Source organism: Anolis sagrei, chromosome 2 (assembly GCF_037176765.1).
Source record: "Anolis sagrei isolate rAnoSag1 chromosome 2, rAnoSag1.mat, whole genome shotgun sequence".
NCBI classification, from domain to species: Eukaryota; Metazoa; Chordata; class Lepidosauria; order Squamata; family Dactyloidae; genus Anolis; species Anolis sagrei.
In genome coordinates this window covers 182,406,960-182,431,012 of record NC_090022.1, presented here as the reverse complement: position 1 = coordinate 182,431,012, position 24,053 = coordinate 182,406,960, and the positions used below count along the sequence as shown (strand labels likewise).

The following is a 24,053-nucleotide window of genomic DNA, read 5'->3' as shown; positions in this document are numbered from 1 at the left end:
AATATAATAATAATAAAACTTTAAATGACTTGGGGCAGCTTACAAAGCACTCCAGGGTGCACATATAACATGCAACAGGTAAAAACAGTACCAAAGTATAAAATAAGCCACATAAAATTATAACAACAACCCCCCATCAACACAATTAAAAATCAAAGCAATACAATTTTAAAAGAACATTAGATAAAACCAACTGCCATCAATTCACAGGTGTGAGGTGTCACCTTCATATAGCCCATTCATCCTACTCAAGGTCAAAGGCCTGTCTGAACATCCATGTTTTCAAGTTAGAATGGAAGGATTGAAGGGTGAGGACTAATCTAATCTCTTTTGAGAAGGCATTCCAGAGCCCCGGATGAGGGGTGGGTGGGAGGAGGGGGGGACACCACAGAGAAAGCCCTCTCTCTTGTCCCACCAATCGCACTTGAGACGGTGGTGGGACTGAAAAGCATCTGTTCTTACTAATCTTCCAAACACATCAGTTCCAGAAATTCTGCAAGTCATGCCTGAACTCTCCTCTCCTAGTATTTGAAGGTTATTAGAAAAGTAATTTAGTTTAGATCTACTGTGTGATAGAAAACGGGACATGCATAGAAAAGGTCATCTCACAGTCACTGGTCTCTGTGTAGACAGCAGAAAGGCAAGCATGCATGGAAAATACCAAAAAATCCTTATTTTTGAGCACAAGATCCCATGTGTAATTCATAGATACAGAGACACACTACAGAAAGACAGGCATGCAAAAAATCATGCAAAATTCAGCTTGCATTGTGGTGTGCCTTCAAGTCATTTTTTAACATATGGTGACCCTAAGACAAATCTATCACAGGGTTTTCTAGGTCTGAATGTGTGTAACTTGTCCATATTCTCAATGTGACAAGCAGAGGTTTACTGTATATCTTTCTTCACTATTGGACCCTTTCTCCAAATCTAAATTTCAGACTGTGCCATCTGTGAGCAATGGACCTGCCCAAGGACCACATTCCATACCGGAGGAACATGCCTTGGCTGATCCTGAAAGCCTGAGAGGTAAACCATGATGTCAATTCTTCCAATTCTTCCTGATGTCTAGATAAGTGATAAATACTCCAGCAGACAAGAGTTCTTTATCCCACCCTGGTCATTCTACAGATATATAAACCCATTTTCCTAGTTCCAACAGGCCTCACTACCTCTGAGGATGCTTGCCATAGATGCAGGCGAAACGTCAGGAGAGAATGCCTCTAAAACATGGCCATATAGCCCGAACAACACAACAACCCAGTGATTCTGGCCATGAAAGCCTTCGACAATACATTAAATACTTTAAATAGTTTATATTGATTTGTGAGATAAACAATTACAAGGCTACAATGGAAATATCCTACTAATTCCGAGGTATATTTTATGGGCTTTTGGAGGTTGAGAACTGCATTCGTGTTCTGCCTTCAAACATATCAATGAATCATGTCTTGGACCATGTGTGGATTGACTTCCAGTTTTCCATATCATGCTGCATCTTACACAAATAACATCCAATAGATATATGAAGATTCATTAGCAACTGCAGTCCACATTATTTTGGAAGAGCTTGGTTACTGCGTCTTTTAGGATAATTCTCATTGACAATATCAGCTTATCCTTGACTCTGAAATCAATCACAGTACGTCAAAATCAGAGGGACTGTGTAGCCCTTCAGATGCTCTTGAACTGCAAGTCCTGGTAGACCTAGCCAGCATAACCAAGAGTGAATGATGGCAGGAGATGCAGTCCAGCAATATATGGAGGGCCGGTATTGGTTATAATCTGTGTATGTTTTAATTTTTGAAAACTGTCTGGGATCACTGTTTAATATAAAAAGCATGACATAAGTGAAGAAGTATCAAAGGAAAAGAAAATGTTAGAGAAAGTAGCAACAGCAGCTTGTGGAAGTATTGTCCCAGCAAACTTGATAGCCTTTGTAAATGTATTACAGTCACAGAGAATATAATGTGAGGGCATGTAATGTGCATAAATGGAAACAAGTGTCTCCTTGTATGGCAAAAACTTGTGCAAGTGATCCTCAATGGGTGGATCAAAATCTTCTATGTTTTAAAAGGAAACCTCTTGAATAAGAGAATGATTGTGTATTTCTTTGTAGGAAATTCCCTGTGTCAAGTAATCTGAGCAAACAGTTCTTCCACTTCTGCCTCTCAACTACACTTTGTGCCGGCAGGACTGAAGACTGACAGGTCGTAGGTTTGAATCCGGGGAGAGAGCAGATGAGCTCCCTCTGCCAGCTCCAGCTCCCCATATGGGGACATGAAAGAAGCGACTATGGACAGATGTCACATGCAACTCCTAGAACAATTCCATCAGTGTTGTCTCCAAAAAAATCCTGCTAATCTCTTGGGAAGACAAGCAGACAAATGTCAGCGTGCTGGAAGAAGCAAAGACCACCAGCACTGAAGCGATGGTCCTCTGCCATCAACTCCGCTGGACCGGCCATGTTGTCAGATGCCCAACCACTGTTTCCCAAAGCAGTTGCTCTACTCCGAACTCAAGAAAGGAAAATTGAATGTTGGTGGGCAGGAAAAGATATTTGAAGATGGGCTCAAAGCCAACCTTAAAAACTCTGGCATAGACACTGAGAACTGGGAAGCCCTGGCCTGTGAGCGCTCCAGCTGGAGGTCAGCTGTGACCAGCAGTGCTGCAGAATTTGAAGAGGCACAAATGGGGGGGGGGGTCAAAGAGAGAAATGTGCCAAGAGGAAGGCGCATCAAGCCAACCCCAACCGGGACAGCCTTCCACCTGGAAACCAATGCCCTCACTGCAGGAAAACATGCAGGTCGAGAATAGGGCTCCACAGTCACCTACAGAGCCACCGCCAGTGCATCGATCTTGGATGACAATCCTACTCGAACTACGAGGGATCGCCTAAGTAAAGTAAGAAGGATGGTTTAAAAAAATTTGGGCATCCCCTGGGCAACGTCCTTGCAGACAGCCAATTCCCTCATATCAGAAGCGACTTGGAGTTTCTCAAGTCGCTTCTGACACACACACACACACACAAACCTACAGAAAGTGGTGGGACTGAAAGGGCACCATCCATTCTCATAGTCAGGAAGTGTGTATTTTGAATGTCTTTTGATTTCAGCTTTTGACACAAAACTCCAAAGCATACCAGCCCCGACTTATGTCAATAAAAGGTATACACTGAGTTGTCTATCTGAATAGCAGAACATCCCCTTTTCTAAGGCACACAGATTTAATAAGCATCCAGCTAAGAAATCTAGATGTTAGCGACTCAATCTGCTAAGAACTGGACAAAACCGACCTCACTTCCAGGGCTGAAAGCTGTTTGTACACATCCACGAGTGCCAGCCTAATCTACAAGGACAGTAAGAATGTTATCAGAGGATGGCACTTGAGAGAAGAAAGAGCCAGGACGAATATCAAAGACAGGGAGACACTGTAAGCATAAGCATTTGGGAGGTGGACAGAACAGGCTAGCTGAGTCCAGCTAAGACCAGTATTATGACAGATGGTTCCAGTTGTGTATCAGCGACCTTGCGGAAAGAATGTACAGCTGAAGATACAAAATTGGTAGGACAGTCAACACAAAAGGAAGAGGGGCGAAGAAAAGTGACCCAGTTAAATTTGGGGAATGAGTAAAACACTGGATAAACAAAACAAAACCCTCCAGATAGCAGGGAAAGGAGAGAGATCCCAAGGAACACCCTCTCCAGGCCAAGAATTCATGGGCTGACTCTTCTCAAGACTCCCCATCAAGTTCATTGTCAAAACCTAGGCTTAATGAATGAACAAAGGGGAGCAGCTCTTTGAGGAAACAAATGTGGTTAATGAAATGCCCATATGACCTCTCTTTTGCCGGACTCAACCCCCACAACAGCAAGCCTGTAGGGCAAATCAGACCAAGAGATGGTAACACATATGGGGCTCCTTCCCTCGTATTTTACATTTAGCACGGCACCAAAAATTACTGTGGGAATGGAAAGAACACACACAAAAACTCAAAAGTAAATCCATGCAGGGTTGTTGTAGGTTTTTTTGGGCTGTATGGCCAAGGTCTAGAGGCATTCTCTCCTGATGTTTCACCTGCATCTATAGCAAACATCCTCAGAGGTTGTGAGATCTGTTGGAACTAGGAAAAAGGGTTTATATATCTGTGGAATGACCAGGGTGAGACAAAGGACTCTTGTCTGCTGGAGCTAGGTGTGAATGTTTCAACTGACCACCTTGATTAGTATACAATGGGCTGACTGTGCCTGGAGCAAACTTTTGTTGAGAGGTGATTAGATGTCCTTGTTTGTTTACTCTCTACTGTTGTGCTGTTGCAATTTTAGAGTTTTTTTTAATACTGGTAGCCAGATTTTGTTCATGTTCATTGTTTCCTCCTTTCTGTTGAAATTGTCCAAATGCTTGTAGATTTCAATGGCTTCTCTGTGTAGTCTGACATGGTGGTTGTGAGAGTTGTCCAGCATTTCTGTGTTCTCAAATAAAATGCTGTGTCCAGGTTGGTTCATCAGGTGCTCTGCTATGGCAGCAAAAGAAGCACTATTAAAGCCTTGGCAGACCATGCAAATGAAGAATTATAATTAAGAAAATTATGTATGCGTTATTTAGGTTCCTAAGATGCACAGCCCAAAATATTCAGACATAGATATCACATTAATAATAATAATAATAATAATAATAATAATAATAATAACTTATTAAATTATTGAACTGCAAAGACTGGCACAAGCCAGTCAAGGTGGTCCCTATGGTGAGCGGCAACCTGGGTGCAGTGCCTAAAGACCTTGGCCTGCACTTAAACACAATCAGCGGTGACAAAATTACCAGCTGCCAGCTGCAGGCCACCTTACTCGGATCTGCATGCATTATTCATCAATACATCACACAGTCCTAGACACTTGGAAAGTGTCGACGTGTGATACAATTCAACAGCCAGCAGAGTGCTGTGGACTCATCTTGTTGTGTTTCATATAATAATAATAATAATAATAATAATAATAATTTATTATTATTATTATTATTATTATTATTATTATTATTATTAATTTTTTCTGCTCTATCTCCCCAAGGGGAGTCATTACTGATGTCAGCATGTCTTGGTGCCACTGAAAAGGGGTCACAAACGGTCTTTCAACAACAAAGTGACAACTAACTTTTCTCTTCTTCACTTAGGTCTAAAGAACTCTCTCAGAAATCACCTGACAGATTCCTTCCTTTATGAATGATCACTTTGAGCCAGTCTGGACTTTTGGCAAAGGGCTCTGTTTACTCTTGGGAAGTAAGTTTCTCTTGCAAAACAATGTTAGGCTGCCCCTTGGAAAGGGCACTGTGCTCTATCTCTTTTAAAGGACAAGAGAGACTTGATTCAGAGTGTGGTTTGGCAGCTGAGAAAACTATGCCATGTGCTATGAAACCAGAAGAACTCCCACCATGGAATCAGAAACAAGAAATCTGACAAACGCAAACCACAAATAATCAATATATTGTTGAAGGCTTTCATGGCCGGAATCACTGGGTTGTTGTAGGTTTTTTTGGGCTACATGGCCATGTTCTAGGGGCATTCTCTCCTGACGTTTCGCCTGCATCTATGGCAAGCATCCTCAGAGGTAGTGAGGTCTGTTGAGGGGGACTTAAGGCAGCTTATTATTATATGGCAATTATTCAATGCCTTAAACACATATAACATTAAGTTTAAAATCCATTGAATTAAAATTAATACATATTAAAATGTGCATTGTTGTTAACAAATTTGTGTAAATGGGTGGTGTTTAGAAACCTTTTCATGGCGCCAAATTTTAATGATCCCGACCTTGAGCTAAGAGGATCCCATATGAAGTCAGGAAACCATAAACTAGCTCAAGAAACAATAACCTTGAGAATATTACATTTCTACTTCCCTCTAGTTATGCCAGATCTCAGAACCTCAACATTTCCTTGCTATTCATGCAAAGCATAGTTATGTAATGATGTATAGATTCAGCATGGGAGTTTAGCATTTCCATTGAATGCAGAGGTCGTTCATTAAATGACTATTTTTAAAAAAGAAGAAGGTGGATGTTTCTTACTCCAAAGCAGAAAAAATGGGCTTGTGAGTGTGTAGGAAACCCTGAGTGGAAATGATTGGGGAAAGAGGGACGTGGGCAGACTTCTTAGTAGCCAAGCAGATGTCTATTAGAATGAATGGAGAATCAATGCTGAATAAAGAAGCTGAGCTTATAAAAACCTTCTGCCTAAGAGAAGGTGTCTCCTCTTGCAGCAAAGGCTCTAGAGTCCAACACAACCTGGATCTAAATACAGCAGAGTCTTACTTATCCAACCTTCGCTCATCCAATGTTCTGTATTATCCAACGCAGTCTACCTCCTGCCTTGGATCCACAGCTGTTTCAATACATTGCGATGTTTTGGTGCTAAATTTGTAAATACAGTAATTGCTACATAACGTTAGCATATACTGAACTGCTTTTTCTGTAGATTTGTTGTAAAACATGATGTTTTGGTGCTTGATTTGTAAAATCATAACGTAATTTGACACTTAATAGGCTTTTCCTTAATTCCTCATTATCCAACATTCTGGCTTATCCAACGTTCTGCCGGCCCGTTTATGTTGGATAAGGAAGACTCTACTGTAATCTATATAAATAAAAATGTAATGTTCGTTTGTGGGATTAACAGAACTCAAAACCCGATGGACGAATTGACACCAAATTTGGATACAATACACCTCTCAGGCCAACGAGTGACCATCACTCATAAAAACCCTGAAAACACAGCAGAAGAGACTTAAAAAGCCAAAAAAAAAAAGATTTGGAGGCTGGGCTTAGATGCTAGAAATATCTCCAAGGACCATAACCTTAGTATAGGGTTTGGAGTGGAGAAGAAGGGAGACCAGGTTCAAATCCTTACTCAGTGATACTAATGAACTGCCTCACCAACCCTCACTTGCACAATGATATTCATTATGGCATTCTAATGTAATAGAAGACATCTCACCACATAAATGTTGCAATGAGATCCACAATATTGCTTTCTACAGAACTGAACAAAAAATGCACTATGTTAGTCTTCTTGTTGAGTATAACACACACACAAATCTATGATAAATAGACTTGCAAAATATTAACCATTAGAGGTCACCTCACTACCTCTGAGGATGCTTGCCATAGATGCAGGTGAAATGTCAGGAGAGAATGCCTCTAGAACATGGCCATATAGCCCGAAAAAACCTACAACAACCCAACTCAAATCAATGTTGGAGAGAGCCCTGAGGCAGGAGACTACTGCTGGGTATGCCTATAGCACCCAGGAAATGAAGCTTTCTTTTTAAAATTTTATTTTTTCCCCTAATATTTTGAAGATGTGGTTGACTGAATCTATGGATACATGATCCGTGGGTATGGTGGACTGATCATACTGCAGAAATCTTCATTCTGCCTCTGAGTAAGGCAATGGCAAAGTCCTGCTGAACAAATCTTTCCAAGAAAATCCAATGATAGGTTTGCATTAGGGTCACCATAAGTCACAAGTCTTGAAGGACCACAACAACAAGGTTAAATTAATACCAACCTAGTTTTTTATTAATTTTTCGTACCACAGGATCACAGTTGGAGGCCTTACATAAGGTGGGATTAAGGAAGCCTCTGTCATCTGTGAAGCCCAACGAATCAGTTAGTTGCCTTGGCAGAGACAAGTTCTGCCCACAAACAGCTCACTTTTATCAGCACATTAGAACTGCACCTGAACTACACAATAGTAAGACACACCGAGATCCTAAATCTGAATACAATTTGTTATCCACGCTACAAAATTGGAGCATCTTGATACCACTTTAACCATCATCCTACAGAAATATGAGATTTGTAATTTTGGAAGATACTTTTCTTCACTAGGGAGCTCTTGTACTCCAGTTCAGAGGGAGTGGTCTGCATTCCTTGAAACAGAGAAGTCCACTGAACTACAGACTCCAGGATTCTCTAGGAAGGAGCCAGATGGTATCAAACTGCTATAAATGTGCTGTGTGGATACGCCCCAGGATATGCCTTTCCAATAGTCTAATTAATATATATTACTTCCTTTACTTTGTTTGTGTCTATGCCTGAGGTGGGTATCTCACAAAATCAAAAGGCTTGAAATCTCTCCCCTGGAAAGTAGGGGACCTGCCTTCATGTGCCTTTTCCCTAAAAGCTCATACAGCAGCAGTTCTTCCACAGAAAAGGCCTTTTTAGACAACTTGCAGAAGTCATGAGATGAGCAGATGTCCAATTTGCCTGAATATCTGAGCAGACCCAGACCAGTGTCCTCTACAGTTACACACTGCGGTGCATCCGGGTTAGTTATTAGCTTAAGTGTCCACCAAATTCCTTAACTGGAGAATGAACAACTTTTCCAGCATTATTTCTTTGTGGGAGTGGTTAAGGTCCTTGTAAGTACTGCAATTTTGTCTTGCAAAGCAAAACAACTGAGTGGCGGTCTCCCTTCTGCCTTGAAACTACCAAGCAGCAAGAGCCACCCACTGCTACCGCCCCTGTGTATCTAGGGACATCTGCCATAAGGTAAGCGTTCATTCCTTTTCATTTCAAAGGTGAGGTCCCAAGGCTAACAAATCCCGTTTGCCCAGAATAATTTCAAAGGGTTCGTGAATCCCTGTTCCAAAATCCACCTGATTCCAATCATAATCGGAATTATATTCAAATATTTTCCCAATTAAATTGGTTAACACACACACATATATAAAAAGAATATTTTCTTCAAATGTCTCAAAAACCTAGCAGTCGAAATCACAGTCTTCCACTCATTGCGAGTACAACTCCCATCAGCCCTAGCCAGCACCGCCTATAGCAATGCACCTCCATATTAGAAAAATGTGAGCAGTTAGTAGAGAAATATATGGGAATACATTTGCAGTTTTAGGATTATAAAAAAGAAGTCACAGAGGTACAGTCCTGGACCTGGTTAGGGTTAGGGATGGGGTTCAGAATGGACTTTGGTTGTAGGTGAACTATAAATCCCAGCAACTACAACTCCCAAATTGGAAACAGACCTTGACATGCCTAGTCCAGAAATATTAAAAGTTGCGGAGATGTGATGTGAACTTTCCTTATCTTTGTAGATTCAAAATGCCTACTTGATTGTTTAGGTATGGGATCAGGTTTAAGCAGGAAACACGGAGAATACTTCATATGTGCCCATATGTCGTACCACCCATTTTTCTTTCACTGACTTACTAGAGTACAGAAGAGAGCTAAGACAATTAAGAGAAGAGACTGGATTAAAAGTCACTTCACAATTCCCCAAATCAGCCATCCTGTTGAGACAAGCTGAAGCAAGCATCCAGGTGTGGATAGTGAATTCCTTTCTCCTCACTAGATCACAGAGAAAGAAACTAGAAAACAGAGATATATTCCTTCCTTTCCCTACAGTATGCTTATGCTTTTGGTTTTATTTTGCTGTAATATGTTGTTTGGGCTTGGCCTCATGTAAGCCACCCCGGGTCCCTGTTGGGGAGATGGTGGTGAGGTATAAATAAAGATGATGATGATGATGATGATGATGATGATTAGAAAGTAGGCATGTGACTGAACCTTCAGTCATGGACCCAAGACCCGGAAACTTGAGTACCCCCAAAACTAGGCTGGAAAGGGGCTTAGTCATCCCATCTTCAAAATGAGCTGCCAAAACTGGAGCACCAAAGCGTCTATGTAGTTCAGTCTCCTCTGGAACGATCAATCAAAGGTGCACTCAATGATCACCAAGAGTATTAAGACAGCTGTTGTTATTGAGTTGTCCCAGGAACAGTAAAGACTTCTTGCAATCTATTCCAAACATATTTTCTGTGGAAGTAAGCAGCACTGAATACCCAGAGATCATCCACCTTCAAGCATACAGTATAACAATGTGCTTACAACTGTTTAGCCACTGCACATAAAAAACAGTTCCGGAGTTCCTGCTTTCAGTGCATTTCCCATCAACACCTATTCTTGCCAAGCTATCTCACCACTTCTGATAAAAAAAAATCCCACCCACATCCCAATAACCAAAACTAACGAGAACAAAGTGGGCAGATTCTAGGTTTCCTAGGATCTTGCCTATATTGAAATTTACGAGTAATAAGGAGGAGAAACCACAATTAAAATCCTGCACTGGGAGACATAAATCTAGGCATGCAGTTACATCTACAACAGTTGAATGAAAAGTAATGCCTCCATCTTCGTTACTTGGGCTTGGATGTGAATATTTTAATAAATCAAATGCAAAAATAATCCTTAGAATGTGCTCTTTAACTACCACTATTCATTTTTCCACATAATCACCAGACAATTGGATACATTTTGGGTGGCAACCTGTGCTGTTTACTTTGTATGTTTCGGTGATGTTACCTGGAAACTGCCCTGAGTCTTCCTCAGGGAGATAGAATGGTATATAATGGGCTAGGCAAAACTACGGTGAGGTGGATCTGTAATTGGTTAAGTGGACGAACACAGAGAGTGCTCACTAATGCTTCCTCTTCATCCTGGAAAGAAGTGACAAGTGGAGTGCCGCAGGGTTCCGTCCTGGGCCCGGTCCTGTTCAACATCTTTATTAACGACTTAGATGAAGGGCTAGAAGGCATGATCATCAAGTTTGCAGATGACACCAAATTGGGAGGGATAGCCAATAGTCCAGAGGACAGGAGCAGATTTCAAAACGATCTTGACAGATTAGAGAGATGGGCCAAAACTAACAAAATGAAGTTCAACAGTGACAAATGCAAGATACTCCACTTTGGCAGAAAAAATGAAATGCAAAGATACAGAATGGGTGACGCCTGGCTCGAGAGCAGTATGTGTGAAAAAGATCTTGGAGTCCTCATGGACAACAAGTTAAACATGAGCCAACAATGTGATGTGGCGGCAAAAAAAGCCAATGGGATTTTGGCCTGCATCAATGGGAGCATAGTGTCTAGATCTAAGGAAGTAATGCTACCCCTCTATTCTGCTTTGGTTAGACCACATCTGGAATATTGTGTCCAATTCTGGGCACCACAATTCAAGAGAGATATTGACAAGCTGGAATGTGTCCAGAGGAGGGCGACTAAAATGATCAAGGGTCTGGAGAACAAGCCCTATGAGGAGCGGCTTAGGGAACTGGGCATGTTTAGCCTGAAGAAGAGAAGGCTGAGAGGAGATATGATAGCCATGTATAAATATGTGAGAGGAAGCCACAGGGAGGAGGGAGCAAGCTTGTTTTCTGCTTCCTTGGAGACTAGGACGCGGAACAATGGCTTCAAACTACAAGAGAGGAGATTCCATCTGAACATGAGGAAGAACTTCCTGACTGTGAGAGCCGTTCAGCAGTGGAACTCTCTGCCCCGGAGTGTGGTGGAAGCTCCTTCTTTGGAAGCTTTTAAGCAGAGGCTGGATGGCCATTTGTCAGGGGTGATTTGAAAGCAATATTCCTGCTTCTTGGCAGGGGGTTGGACTGGATGGCCCATGAGGTCTCTTCCAACTCTTTGATTCTATGATTCTATGATTCTATAAATAAAGTTTTATATTATTATTATATATACATTTCTGCCAATGATGAACAAGTTTTCTGAAGCCGTCACGGAAGAAGTCGACACTCTGTTTCCGTAACCCATCGTGCACAGATCTTCTGATAGCCAAGCAAAACAATAATGTGACCCACACGTTCTTGTGAAATGTCGATTATGCTTGAAATTTGTCTCTGAGTGATATGACGATTGTCCTGAATCAATCTGTCAACCTTTTGCTTGTGAAACTTGGTGGTTGCTGTCACAACTCTTTGTTTGTCATGCAAGTCAGATGTTCCCACCTCAACATCTTTAAACTTACTTGCCCAACGACGCACAGTACTCACATCAACACATTCACCATAAACAGCTTGCATTCTCTGATGAATCTCCTTTGGGGTGACACCTTCTGCTGTCAAGAATTCAATGACTGCATGTTTCTTAAGTCGCATATGCAGGGTTCCATACTTAGCACTTTAAAAACACAACCGTTCAATGCTAAGGCTTCCCGCCAAAATGGAACTGTAGAGGAGAGTCTACTGAACAAGTCAGTACCTGTTGCATACCAGTACTGCCATCTGTTGAGGAGTTATGAAAGTGGAGGTATTACTTTTCATTCAACCATTGTATATAGCTATATCTCCTAATGCTATCCCCCAACTTGCCCATTTCTGTGTCAAATGTCTAGCTGTTTTCTTGTTGCTGACTGCACTACTACAGGCATCAACAGAGACCTTCCAAAGGACCACGAGGAGGTCCCTGAAGACAAGCAGCAAAAAAACAGCTGAACCCATCTCTACTGATTGTCCTTTTCCAAGGAAATGTCCACATTATGAGAGCTATATTACTTAAATATTGAGATTTGGCAGGGAGCATTGTGATTACTGCAAATTTTTAAAGAATTTTGACTAAAGTGGGTTGCAATGGTGTAATTTACATTCTATCCAGCTACCAGTTTGCAACTCTACATTTGTCACTAGCAATTAATTTTTCTAGGGTAATACAGAGAGAACTGCTAAAAACTAATGCTGTTCTGAAATATCTCCTTTGTATCATTCATTTTGACAACAATCCTCACAGGCAGTGTCCATCATTTTACCAATGTAAAGCTAAACTTGAGAAGTCACGACTTTCCTGAGGCTAAATAGGAACTCAGAATAGAGACATCTGTCTGATTCTGCTTTTGGAATGCAAGCTATCTTCAAGTTCAATCCACCTAAACACGCAAACCACCAGAGTTCCTTGTTCTAATCCAGCATTTCTCAACCTGGGAGTCAAGACCCCTGGGGGGGGGGGGGGGTCGCAAGGGGGTGTCAAGGGGTCACCAAAGACCATCAGAAAACACAATATTTTCTGTTGGTCATGGGGGTTCTGTGTGGAAAATTTGGCTCAATTCCAATGTTGGTGGGGGTTAGAATGTTATTTGATTGTAGGTGAACTATAAATCCCAGCAACTACAACTCCCAAATGTCAAGGTCTATTTTCCCCAAACTCCACCAGTGTTCACATTTGTGCATATTGAGTATTTGTGCCAAGTTTGGTCCAGATCCATCATTGTTTGAGTCTACAGTGCTCTCTGGATATAGGTGAACTACAACACCAAAACTCAAGGTCAATGCCCACCAAACCCTTCCAGTATTTTCTGTTGGTCATGGAAGTTCTGTGTGCCAAGTTTGGTTCAATTCCATAATTGGTGGAGTTCAGAATACTCTTTGATTGTAGGTTAACTATAAATCCCAGCAACTACAACTTCCAAATGACTAAATCAATCCCCCTGTCCAACTCCACCGGTATTCAAATTTGGGTGTATTGAGTATTTGTGCCAAATTTGGTCCAATGAATGAAAGTACATCCTGCATAGCAGATATTTACATTACGATTCATAACCGTAGCAAAATTCTAGTTATGAAGTAGCAACAAGCCTACGGCCATACCACCCTGAACATGCCCAATCTCGTCTGATCTCGAAAGCTAAGCAGGGTCGGGCCTGGTTAGTACATGGATGGGAAACCGCCTGGGAATACCGGGTGCTGTAGACTATAAAAAAAAAGTAGCAACAAAAATCACTTTATGTTTGGGGATCATCACAACATGAGGAACTGTATTAAGGGGTCGCGGCATTCTTTATTTATTTATTTACAACATTTCTACCCCGCCCTTCTCAACCCCCGAGGGGGGACTCAGAGCAGTTAGGAAGGTTGAGCACCACTGTTCTAATCCTTCAATGTTTGCAAATACCTTTTGCAACAAACCAATGAAAACATGCTCAGAACTCGGTGCACCAAATCTATTCTGAAGAAAACATCCTGGAAATTGCTCTGACTGGATTCTGAGGCTAACTGCTGTGTGTGAACACTCCAATCAGGCAATGGGCTTCAGGACATAAGTGCTTTGCAGTGTGTCCCAGGAGAAAGAAGTAGGCACCATTGTTTCCAGGAACAGCCCTGTCTATAGAAAGCGGAGGGCTGAAACAAACAAGAAAAGGAGGACACCAAAGCCAGCTAAAAGGGTGGGGTTGTCTCCAGCAACTGGGCTGGAGGGCAAGGTGTTGTCCTCAAATTTCCTTCTTTTTTCCTGCAATGGTTTGTTTTTAAACAACAAGGAACATTTGTGTGTGCATTTCACACTTGAAGCTACAAATCTCTGCTGACAAGGTGCATGCTCACTAACAGGAATTATTGGGTAGGTTCCTCATGACCAACAGTTCTCAACATGTGGGTCCCCAGATGTTTTGGCCTTCAACTCCCAGAAATCCTAACAGCTGGTAAACTGGCTGGGATTTCAGGGAATTGTAGGCCAAAACACCTGGGGACCCACAGGTTGAGAACCACTGCTCAAGACCAAAGAAGATACTTTACATGAACAATGAAGGGCCAGATAAGCCACCATTTTGGGAAAACTACTCAATGGAACCATAATAATAATAATAATAATAATAATAATAATAATAATAATATCACATAGTCCTAGATGCTTGGGAAGTATTCGACTTGTGATTTTGTGATACGAAATCTAGCATATAGATCTTGTTTGCTGTGACATACTGTGCTTTTGTGTCAGTAAAATAATAATAATAATAATCTTTATTTATTCCCTGTCACCATTTCCCCCAATGGGGACTCAGGGCAGCTTACATGAGGCCAAGCCCAAACAACATATTACAGCAAGATAAAACCAAAACATAAGCAACAAGCAACAACATCATAATAACGTCATAACATTTTGCACTAGATAGTAACCCAAGCCAAAATGGTGTTCACTGCTAGGGGAAATTACTTTATTTCATCGATATGAACATGTTGTCGATAATTGCAATACCACCAACAGAAAAAAGATATATGTGAACACACACCTGAGTGTTTATGTGTATAGTATATTAAAATACACCTATGGTTCTAAGATGCACCTTGTTTTCCAAAATGTTTACATGGGTAAACATGCATCTTAGAATCAATGAAATACAGTAATAGCAGATTGTTTTCTGAGTTTTCCGATAAAAGAAAAACATCAGGGTGTAAAGTTTGAGTCAGTAATCTCTCCCCATTGTATTATGAATGCAAAAAAAGGTTTTTAAATGCTCTAAGTGCCTTGAATCTAACAGTGTCCTGGGAGAGAGGTTAATGAGGATCACAGGAAAAGCATTATTTCTGATCCTAATTAATCAGGGTTTAAGCTGTAAAGCAAGAGAAAGGAGTCCATGCTATGAGTCTGAGGATGCACATGGTGAAACATGCTTTCTTCAACCTCCAAATTGACTGTATACTGCAGGGGTAAGGTAACTATCCCACCCACACCTCACTAAATACATGAATGGCTTAACTTCAGTACTGGATGGAAAGCAAATTCTTCACTCAATCTCAAACTTTACTACCATATATACTGTATCCTCCTGCCAAATTGACTTAAAGTCCCAAATAACTTTTACACATTTTTGCGGAGTTCCTTCAAACTGTATCTGACTTTTGGCAACCCTAAAACAATCCTATCACTGGATTTTCATGGCAAGATTCAATCTGAGGGAGGTTGTCTTTATCTTCCTCTCAGGCTGAGAAAGTGCGACAAGGCCAAGGTCACCCATCTTGTTTTCATGGCTGAGCAATGACTTGAAAGAGACCTCCAGAATGATAGTCCAATGCTCAAACCACTACACCACATGGGTTTTGAACCTCAGATTTGTCATATTGTTGAAAAGGACACTATGCCACCAAAGAGTGTCCATCAAAGATGGGCAAAACTAATAAATATCGTACAGCACAATAAACACACAGTCCCGAAGTTATGAACAAGATCGGTTCTGTAGGTTTGTTCTTAAGTTGAATTTGTCTGTGAGTTGGAACAGGTATATTTTTCAATGAAACTCCAGCCAAACCCATACACACATATGAAAACCCTTGTTGTATTTGTTTTGCTGTGCCCCTATTCAAAAGATTTCACCTCACTTTCTGTTCCTGTGAGAATTGGATTTTGAAAAAATTGGCTTGTTGTAGAAACAAGGATAAAGCTTAAGTGGAGACCCCTTTTCCCCATGATAACTCTTCCAGGAGTGAATTTCCCTTCCGAGGGGTAGATCAATTTCTCTCACTTTTTGTTGCCTCACCCCCGTTCTTAACTATGTAAGTAGTGTGTTTGTGACTCAGGGACTGCCTGTATTATTCTCTACTCCCAAGCTACACCTTTCCATTTTTTTCTAATATGACAGTGCTTGTCAACAAGAGCAAAAGACAACGCTGTTTCAGAAAATATACATTAAAATTTGAATTTTAAAAAGAGCAATTTTTTTCGTGTCAGGAGTGACTTGAGAAACTGCAAGTTGCTTCTGGTGTGAGAGAATTGGCCGTCTGCAAGGATGTTGCCCAGGGGACGCCCGGATGTTTTGATATTTTACCATCCTTGTGGGAGGCTTCTCTCATGTCCCTGCATGGGGAGCTGGGGCTGACAGAGGGAGCTCAACAGCACTCTCCCCGGATTCGAACCTCCAACCTGTTGGTCAGTCCTGAAAGCACAAAGGTTTAACCCATTGCGCCATGGGGGCCAAAAGCAAATAATAAACAGTATTCCCATTGTGTGCCCCATTTGCGTATTTCACTCAGTTCTTAAGAAATGGTCAGAACTTAATTTTCTAGGCTTCAGAAATTCACTTTTTGGTTTGAAATCAATGAAAGTCTCCAATTAGATTCCTTAAAGAGTACGTTTTTTTTAATAAAAAAAAGTTTTCCTTCATTAAGCATAGCAAAAGTTCACTTTGCAGGACAGGCTTTTATCAGCATGCCAATGTGTCAAGTTTCCAGAAATACAGTAACCTGAAAGGGATAGAGTTTGATTTACAAAGCCAAGAAAAGTGAAACATTATCATGCACACCAAGGGGCAAAAATTCGGCACTTAAATTCAAAAGGCAGTAATGAGTAAAACCACAAGACCTAGGAATACAAATCTTTGATTTGTAATACAGAACATGTGTCATCGTGCACACAAGTGTGTTTGCGTGTGTTTGCATAAGGAGTGCTGAGGCTGGCAAAAGGCAAACAAGCCCAACCAGGACTTGATCTTTAAACAATCCTGTTGCACATGCTTCACAGAACAAAACACAAATTTCGACAAACCCAGAAGTCAAAGAAGACATATATGACGCCATGCTTTTTGTTTAAAGTGCAAATATCTAATTTAGCCAAAAGGTGTTCTTTTGCAGTGGCTGAGCAAACATTCAAAACACTCTTTGGGAGTTTCTTCATGATACTCTGCAAGTCAAGACCTGTGATGAAAGCCAAGACTCCTGGTCAGCCAACTTTTCAGTTGGCAATACCAGACAGGTCACTTTCAGTAGGTGGCACATTAAAAATACTATACGGATTGCTCTAGCACAGCATTTCTCAACTTGGGGGTTGGGACCCTTGCGGAGGTCGTGAGGGGGTGTCAGAGGGGTTGCCAAAGACCATCAGAAAACACAGTATTTTCTATTGGGCATGTGGGCTCCGTGTGGGAAGCTTGGCCCAATTCTACTGTTGGTAGGGTTTAGAATGCTCTTTGATTGTAGGGGAACTATAAATCCCAGCACCTACAACTCCCAAATGCCAAGGTCTATTTTCCCCGAACTCCACCAGTGTTCACATTTGGGCACATTGAGTATTGGTGCCAAGTTTGGTTCAGAAACATCATTGTTTGAGTCAACAGTGCTCTCTGGATGTAGGTGAACTAGAACTCCAAAACTCAAGGTAAATGCCCACCAAACTCTTCCAGTATTTTCTGTTGGTCAAGGGAGAACTGTGTGCCAAGTTTGGTTCAATTCCATTGTTGATGGGGTTCAGAATACCCTTTGATTGTAGGTGAACTATAAATCCCAGCAACTACAACTCCCAAATGATGAAATCAACCCCCCCACCCAACACCACCAGTATTCAAACTGGGATGTATCAGGTATTTGTGCCAAATTTGGTCCACTGAATGAAAATACATCCTGCATACCAGATGTTTACATTGCTATTTAAAACAGTAGCAAAATTATAGTTATGAAGTAGCAACAAAAATAATGTTATAATTGGGGGTCACCACAACATGAGGAACTGTGTTAAGGGGTCGTGGCATCAGGAAGGTTAAGAAACACTGCTCTAGCATGATGTAGTGGCTAAGACTGCATCTTCACTGTACAATCAATGCAGTTTGACTGCACTTTGTCATGGCTTAATCCTATGGAATCATGGGAGTTGTAAGGTTCCAAGGTCTTTAGGCTTTCCTACCAAAGAATGCCTCGCTAAACCACTATCCCTAGGTTTTCACAGTACTGAGCTGCGGCAATTAAAGTGGCATCGAACTGTAGAGTCTCAACCACTTTAACATAGTTTGTGGCAGCCACAAGAACAAGGTTTCTGGGGTATAAAAAGTACTTTCAAAGTAAGTACTGCACAATTAAACAGGAAATGACACTTTCAAACTAGGATCAGAATTTTTTTTCAAATTTTGTGAGATGTAGGGAAGATTTCACTGCATTTGGCAGGCATAGAAATGTCAATTTGCAAGTGCCCAAATCTGTTTCTTTTCCTTGTGCTTCTATGTTCAAAACATTAAAATGAATGATTCAAAAGGGGATCTCACACAAAAATTACCAGACAATCAAACAGAAAATAACACTTTCAAAACAGGAAAATAAATGTTTCAAATTTTGTTAGTGTTATGCAGCAATCACATTGCTCTCTGGGAAGCCACCTATAGAAGAGAGAAAAGGGGAAGATGTGTGGCCTAGTTGTGCATGGAATGTTAATTATGTCTCAGGGTGCATCTATACAGTGTTTGAGGACACCCGTAGGCAGACCAAGGTGCTTGTAAAGCTATTGTGTTCCCAACCTTGCTATATGCCAGTGAAACGTGGACTCTCTACAAACGTCACATGTAACTCCTGGAATGATTCCATCAACGTTGCCTCTGAAAAATCCTACAAATCTCTTGGGAAGACAAGCGGACAAATGCCAGCGTGCTGGAAGAAGCAAAGACCACCAGCATTGAAGCGATGGTCCTCCACCATCAACTCCGCTGGACTGGCCATGTTGTCCAAAGCAGTTACTATACTCCCATCTCAAGAACAGGAAATGTAACACTGGTGGACAGGAAAATAGATTTAAATTGGCCTTAAAGCTAACCTTAAAAACTATGGCATAGACACTGGCAAGGAAGATCCGCATAGTTAAAGCAATGGTATTCCCCATAGTAACCTACGGATGTGAGAGCTGGACCTTAGGGAAGGCTGAGCGAAGGAAGATAGATGCTTTTGAACTGCGGTGTTGGAGGAAAGTGCTGAGAGTGCCTTGGACTGCGAGAAGATCCAACCAGTCCATCCTCCAGGAAATAAAGCCTGACTGCCCACTGGAGGGAAGGATACTAGAGACAAAGTTGAAGTACTTTGGCCACATCATGAGGAGGCAGGAAAGCCTAGAGAAGACAATGATACTGGGGAAAATGGAAGAGGGGCCGACCAAGGGCAAGATGGATGGATGGCATCCTTGAAGTGACTGGCTTGACTCTGAAGGAGCTGGGGGTGGTGACGACCAACAGGGAACTCTGGCGTGGACTGTTCCATAAAGTCACGAAGAGTCTTGAAACGACTGAACGAATCAACAACAGACACTGAGAACTGGGAAGCCCTAGCCCTTGAGTGCTCTGGAGGTCAGCTGTGACCAGCAGTGCTGTGGAATTTGATGGGGAATGAATGGAGGGCAAAAGGGAGAAACATGCCAAGAGGAAGGTGCGTCAAGCCAACCCTGATGGGGACCGCCTTCCACCTGGAGACTGATGTTCTCACTGTGGAAAAGCATGCAGATCAAGAATTGGGCTCCACAACCACCTACGAACCGATTGCCAAGATACTAGACATGGAAGGTCATCATCCTAGCGTATAGTTATTGTTTGTTGTTGTTATGTTGAGGCCTTGGCCTTTGTAAGCCGCATCGAGTCCTTCGGGAGATGCTAGCGGGGTACAAATAAAGTTTAATAATAATAATAATAATAATAATCCTTGGAGAACAAAGGATCACCTAAGTTTAGTACACAGCAGAATCATACAGTTTGAAACCATGGCTGAAGGATATGGAATCATGGGAGTTGTAGGTTTACAGAGCCAAAAATTGCTGATTTCTTGCCAAAATAAAAAAAGCCAATGAATCCATAGCATTGAGCCATGGCAGTTTAAAGCGGTGTCAAACTGCATTTCTACAGTGTGAATGCAACCCAAGTTTCAACCTATTTTTATTCCCCAAACACAACATTGAAGGGAAAGCAATGGCTTTGCTGATGCTTTTCTTGCATTAATAAAAGAAGAAGATAAAAAAGGTGGGGGGGGGGGGGAATACTGCAGTTTTGCAGTGCATCTTAACTCAGTGTTGATTCAGGTTGTCGAGATGTTGGATAACTGCACTTGATGCACACTGTGTGGATTATCATACAAAACGTGGCCCTGGAAGGAAAAGCCGCATAAATGAGCTTGCTGCATTTTCCCCATTCAAAAGGGAGAGCCAGGCGCCCAGGCTGGCTTGATGCAAAGGAGGGATGCTTCGCCCTGAGCTCGTCTTTGCACAGCCGCCCATTCATTCATTCATTCATTCATTCATTCATTCATTGAGTCATCGTCAGTGCGCGGAGAGAGCGCAGCTTCCGGGAGATTACCACCAGCAGCAGCATCCTCCGTTCCTCTAATGCAGACGCAGCATTAAGCCAGCCACACACCCAAACTGGAAGAAACCTGTTCTGCCCGGATCTGCTCTCACAGTCCCGGCGGCGGCGGCACGAGCTCGAACCTGGAAGCGCGCGCACGCGGTGTCGGGGAAGACAGGAAGAGAGCGCGCATGCGTGGGTGTGCACTAGCTCGGAACTCGGCCGCTAGGGGGCGCTTCCCAGGCGATGAGGAAGGCGCGCACTCCATTCTCTAGGACAGATACATCAAACTATATGTGTGCCTATGACTGTGTGTACACACACCCACACTCCCTATCTATGTTATTAATTCCTCTCACACAGACATATATATACATATATATACATATACACTACACACAAATTAATAACAGATTATAGATAGGGAAGACAAGCAGACAAACGTCAGCGTGCTGGAAGAAGCAAAGACCACCAGCATTGAAGTGATGGTCCTCTGCCATCAACTACGCTGGACCGGCCACGTTGTCCAGATGCCCGACCACCATTTCCCAAAGCAGTTGCTCTACTCCGAATTCAAGAACGGAAAACAAAATGTTGGAGGACAGGAAAAGAGATTTAAAGACAGGCTCAAAGTTAATCTTAACAACTCTGACATAGACACTGAGAACTGGGAATCCCTGGCCCTTGAGCGCTCCAGTTGGAGGTCAGCTGTGACCAGCAGTGCTGCAGAATTTGAAGCGGCACGAATGGAGGGTGAAAGAGAGAAACATGCCAAGAGGAAGGTGCGTCAAGCCAACCCCGACCGGGACCGCCTTCCACCTGGAAACCAATGCCCTCACTGCGGGAGATGATGCAAATCAAGAATAGGGCTCCATAGTCACCACACACATGCACACATGCACAAATTAATAGCAGATTATAGATAGGTAGTGTGTATCATCTATTATTAATTCTGGTGTGTGTATGTACACGCACACATATGCACACATATATTCACACACACACACACACATTAATAACAGGTTGATGATAGATAAGTAGAAATTCTGTATGTATATACTGTATATATACACACATATATCTAGGATAAACAGTTAATGTCCTATCCTATTTAAATACTACATGTGTGTGTTCACTCTATAAATGATAGAAATCTTATTCCACCTTCTCTCTCTCTCTCTCTCTCTCTCTCTCTCTCTATATATATATATATACTTTCTAAGATAGACAGCTGGACATCCTATCCTATTAATATAATTATATATATATATATATATATATATATACACACACACACACACACATTCTTCCTACAATAGATTGCTAGGCATTCCATTCTATTTAAATTATAGATATATGTGTGTGTGTGCACATGTTATCAATCCTAGAAAGAACACGTTACACACAGAGATACAAAAACAGATTGAATATATATAAGGGGGGGGGGATAGGTTGTCTATCTTCCTAGAAAAAATACATGCATATTCTAGGATAGACAGCTAGACATTCTCTCATTCATTCTCTCCCTCTCTCTATATATATATATACACACATATACATGCATATTCTAGGATAGACAACTAGACATTCTCTCTCTCTCTAGACAGCTAGACATTCTCTCTCTCTCTCTCTCTCTCTCTATATATATATATATACATGTATATTTTAGGATAGATAGACAGCTAGACATTCTCTCTCTCTCTCTCTCTATGTCTCTGTATCTGTGTTCTCTCTAGAATTGATAGCCAGCTTGATTCAGGTGGCTTTGGTTGTTTTGCACCTTACGTCATTGAATGTTTGCCGCTGCCTGTAGTAAACCTTTCTGAGTCCCTACTGGGAGATAGGGCAGAATATAAAGTATATTACTATTAAAGTTTATTATTATGAGTGTAAATATATAAAAATATGTGTAAAACGCACACATACATATCTCCCATGAAATAACAGATTGACAAATTCACTATGTGAGTGTGTGTCAAAATATGAATGGATGGATGTATCTAACTATCTATGTATCTACTTATGTTTGTTTGTATTTTCCAAAATGACCCCACTTCCAGAGAGCACTGTAACTCCCATCAACAACACTTGGCATGCAGGCCCATGAAAACGGAATATACTGAGTTTGAGGGGGTAACTCACCCTGAATTTTGGGAGTTGTAGTTCACCAGCATCCTTATAGAATCATACATAAAGCATTTTCTAATAGAATCATACATTAAAAACAGTGGCAAATAATGACAATTTCTAATACATAGCATTGTAAAAGACAATGAGAGACTCAGGGCTCTTCCACAGAACCATATACATAATATCACTACATATAATCCAGAACATCTGCTTTGTACTGGATTATCTGAGTCCACACTGCCATATAATACAGTTCAATGTGGATTTTATAAATCTGCGTGGTAGGGTCCCTGGGCATCCCTGGGTACTTAAGCTTGCATGTAGAGTCTCACTTATCCAACTTTCGCTCATCCAATGTTCTGCATTATCCAACACAGTTTGCCTCCCGCCCGGATCCACAGCTGTTTCAATGCATTGCAATGTTTTGGTGCTAAATTCGTAAATACAGTAATTACTACATAACATCTGTCAATTTGTTGTAAAACATGATGGTTTTGGTGCTTAATTTGCAAAATCATAATGTAATTTGACGTTCAATAGGCTTTCCCTCAGTCCCTCCATATTATCCAACATTTCCCATTAATCCCTCTTTATTATCCAACATTCTGCCAGCCTGTTTATGTTGGATAATGAGACTCTACTGTATATGCATATGTGTGTGTATGAATATATATATAGCTGTTCCCTGCCATGGCCCAGTCTGTGGTCACTCATTGGCCTGATAGGTGTATTGTGTCCAAATTTGGTATCAATTTGTCCAGTGGTTTTTGAGTTATGTTAATCCCACAAACGAACATTATATATATATATATATACACACACACACACCTTCCCACAAAATAGACTACCTTGCTACAACCCAAAGCAATCCTGTGTCTGAAATCCCCTTAAAGGACGGGCGGGCGGGCGGCATCCACACAGAATGAATGCAATGTGTTGTCAAAGGCTTTCATGGCCTGAATCACTGGGTTGCTGTAAGTTTTTCGGGCTGTTCCAGAAGCATTCTCTCCTGACATTTCACCTGCATCTATGGAAGCATTCTCAGAGGTTGTGAGGTCTCAACATCAGGAGAGAATGCTTCTGGAACCTGGATATATAGCCCAAAAAACTTACAGCAACCTAGAACGAATGCAGTTTGACAGCGCTTGAACTGCCAGGGAGAGGTCCATGCAATGGGAATCCTTGGACCTGTTGCTTAGGCCAGGCATGTAGCTGGGGGGGGGGGGGGGGGGGGCTTGAGGGGCTTCAGCCCCTCCCCCAAAATTCTCATGGTGGTCCACGAGA

The 24,053-nt window shown here is 41.6% G+C and overlaps 1 protein-coding gene and 1 pseudogene across 5 annotated transcripts in view; one reads left to right on the top strand and one right to left on the bottom strand.

Annotated features, from left to right (window-relative positions):
• Positions 1-24,053, bottom strand: part of ARSG (arylsulfatase G) — a 151,121-nt gene that overhangs the window by 100,848 nt on the left and 26,220 nt on the right. The window contains exon 1 of one of the 5 annotated variants that reach the window (XM_060763057.2): positions 20,652-20,793. The exons of the other annotated variants lie outside the window; for them this stretch is intronic. The gene's annotated coding sequence lies outside the window, so the exon portion shown is untranslated. Of the gene's footprint in view, positions 1-20,651; positions 20,794-24,053 lie in introns of those variants that run through there. 5 annotated transcript variants of the gene reach the window in all.
• On the top strand, positions 13,424-13,542 carry LOC132769515 (5S ribosomal RNA; annotated as a pseudogene).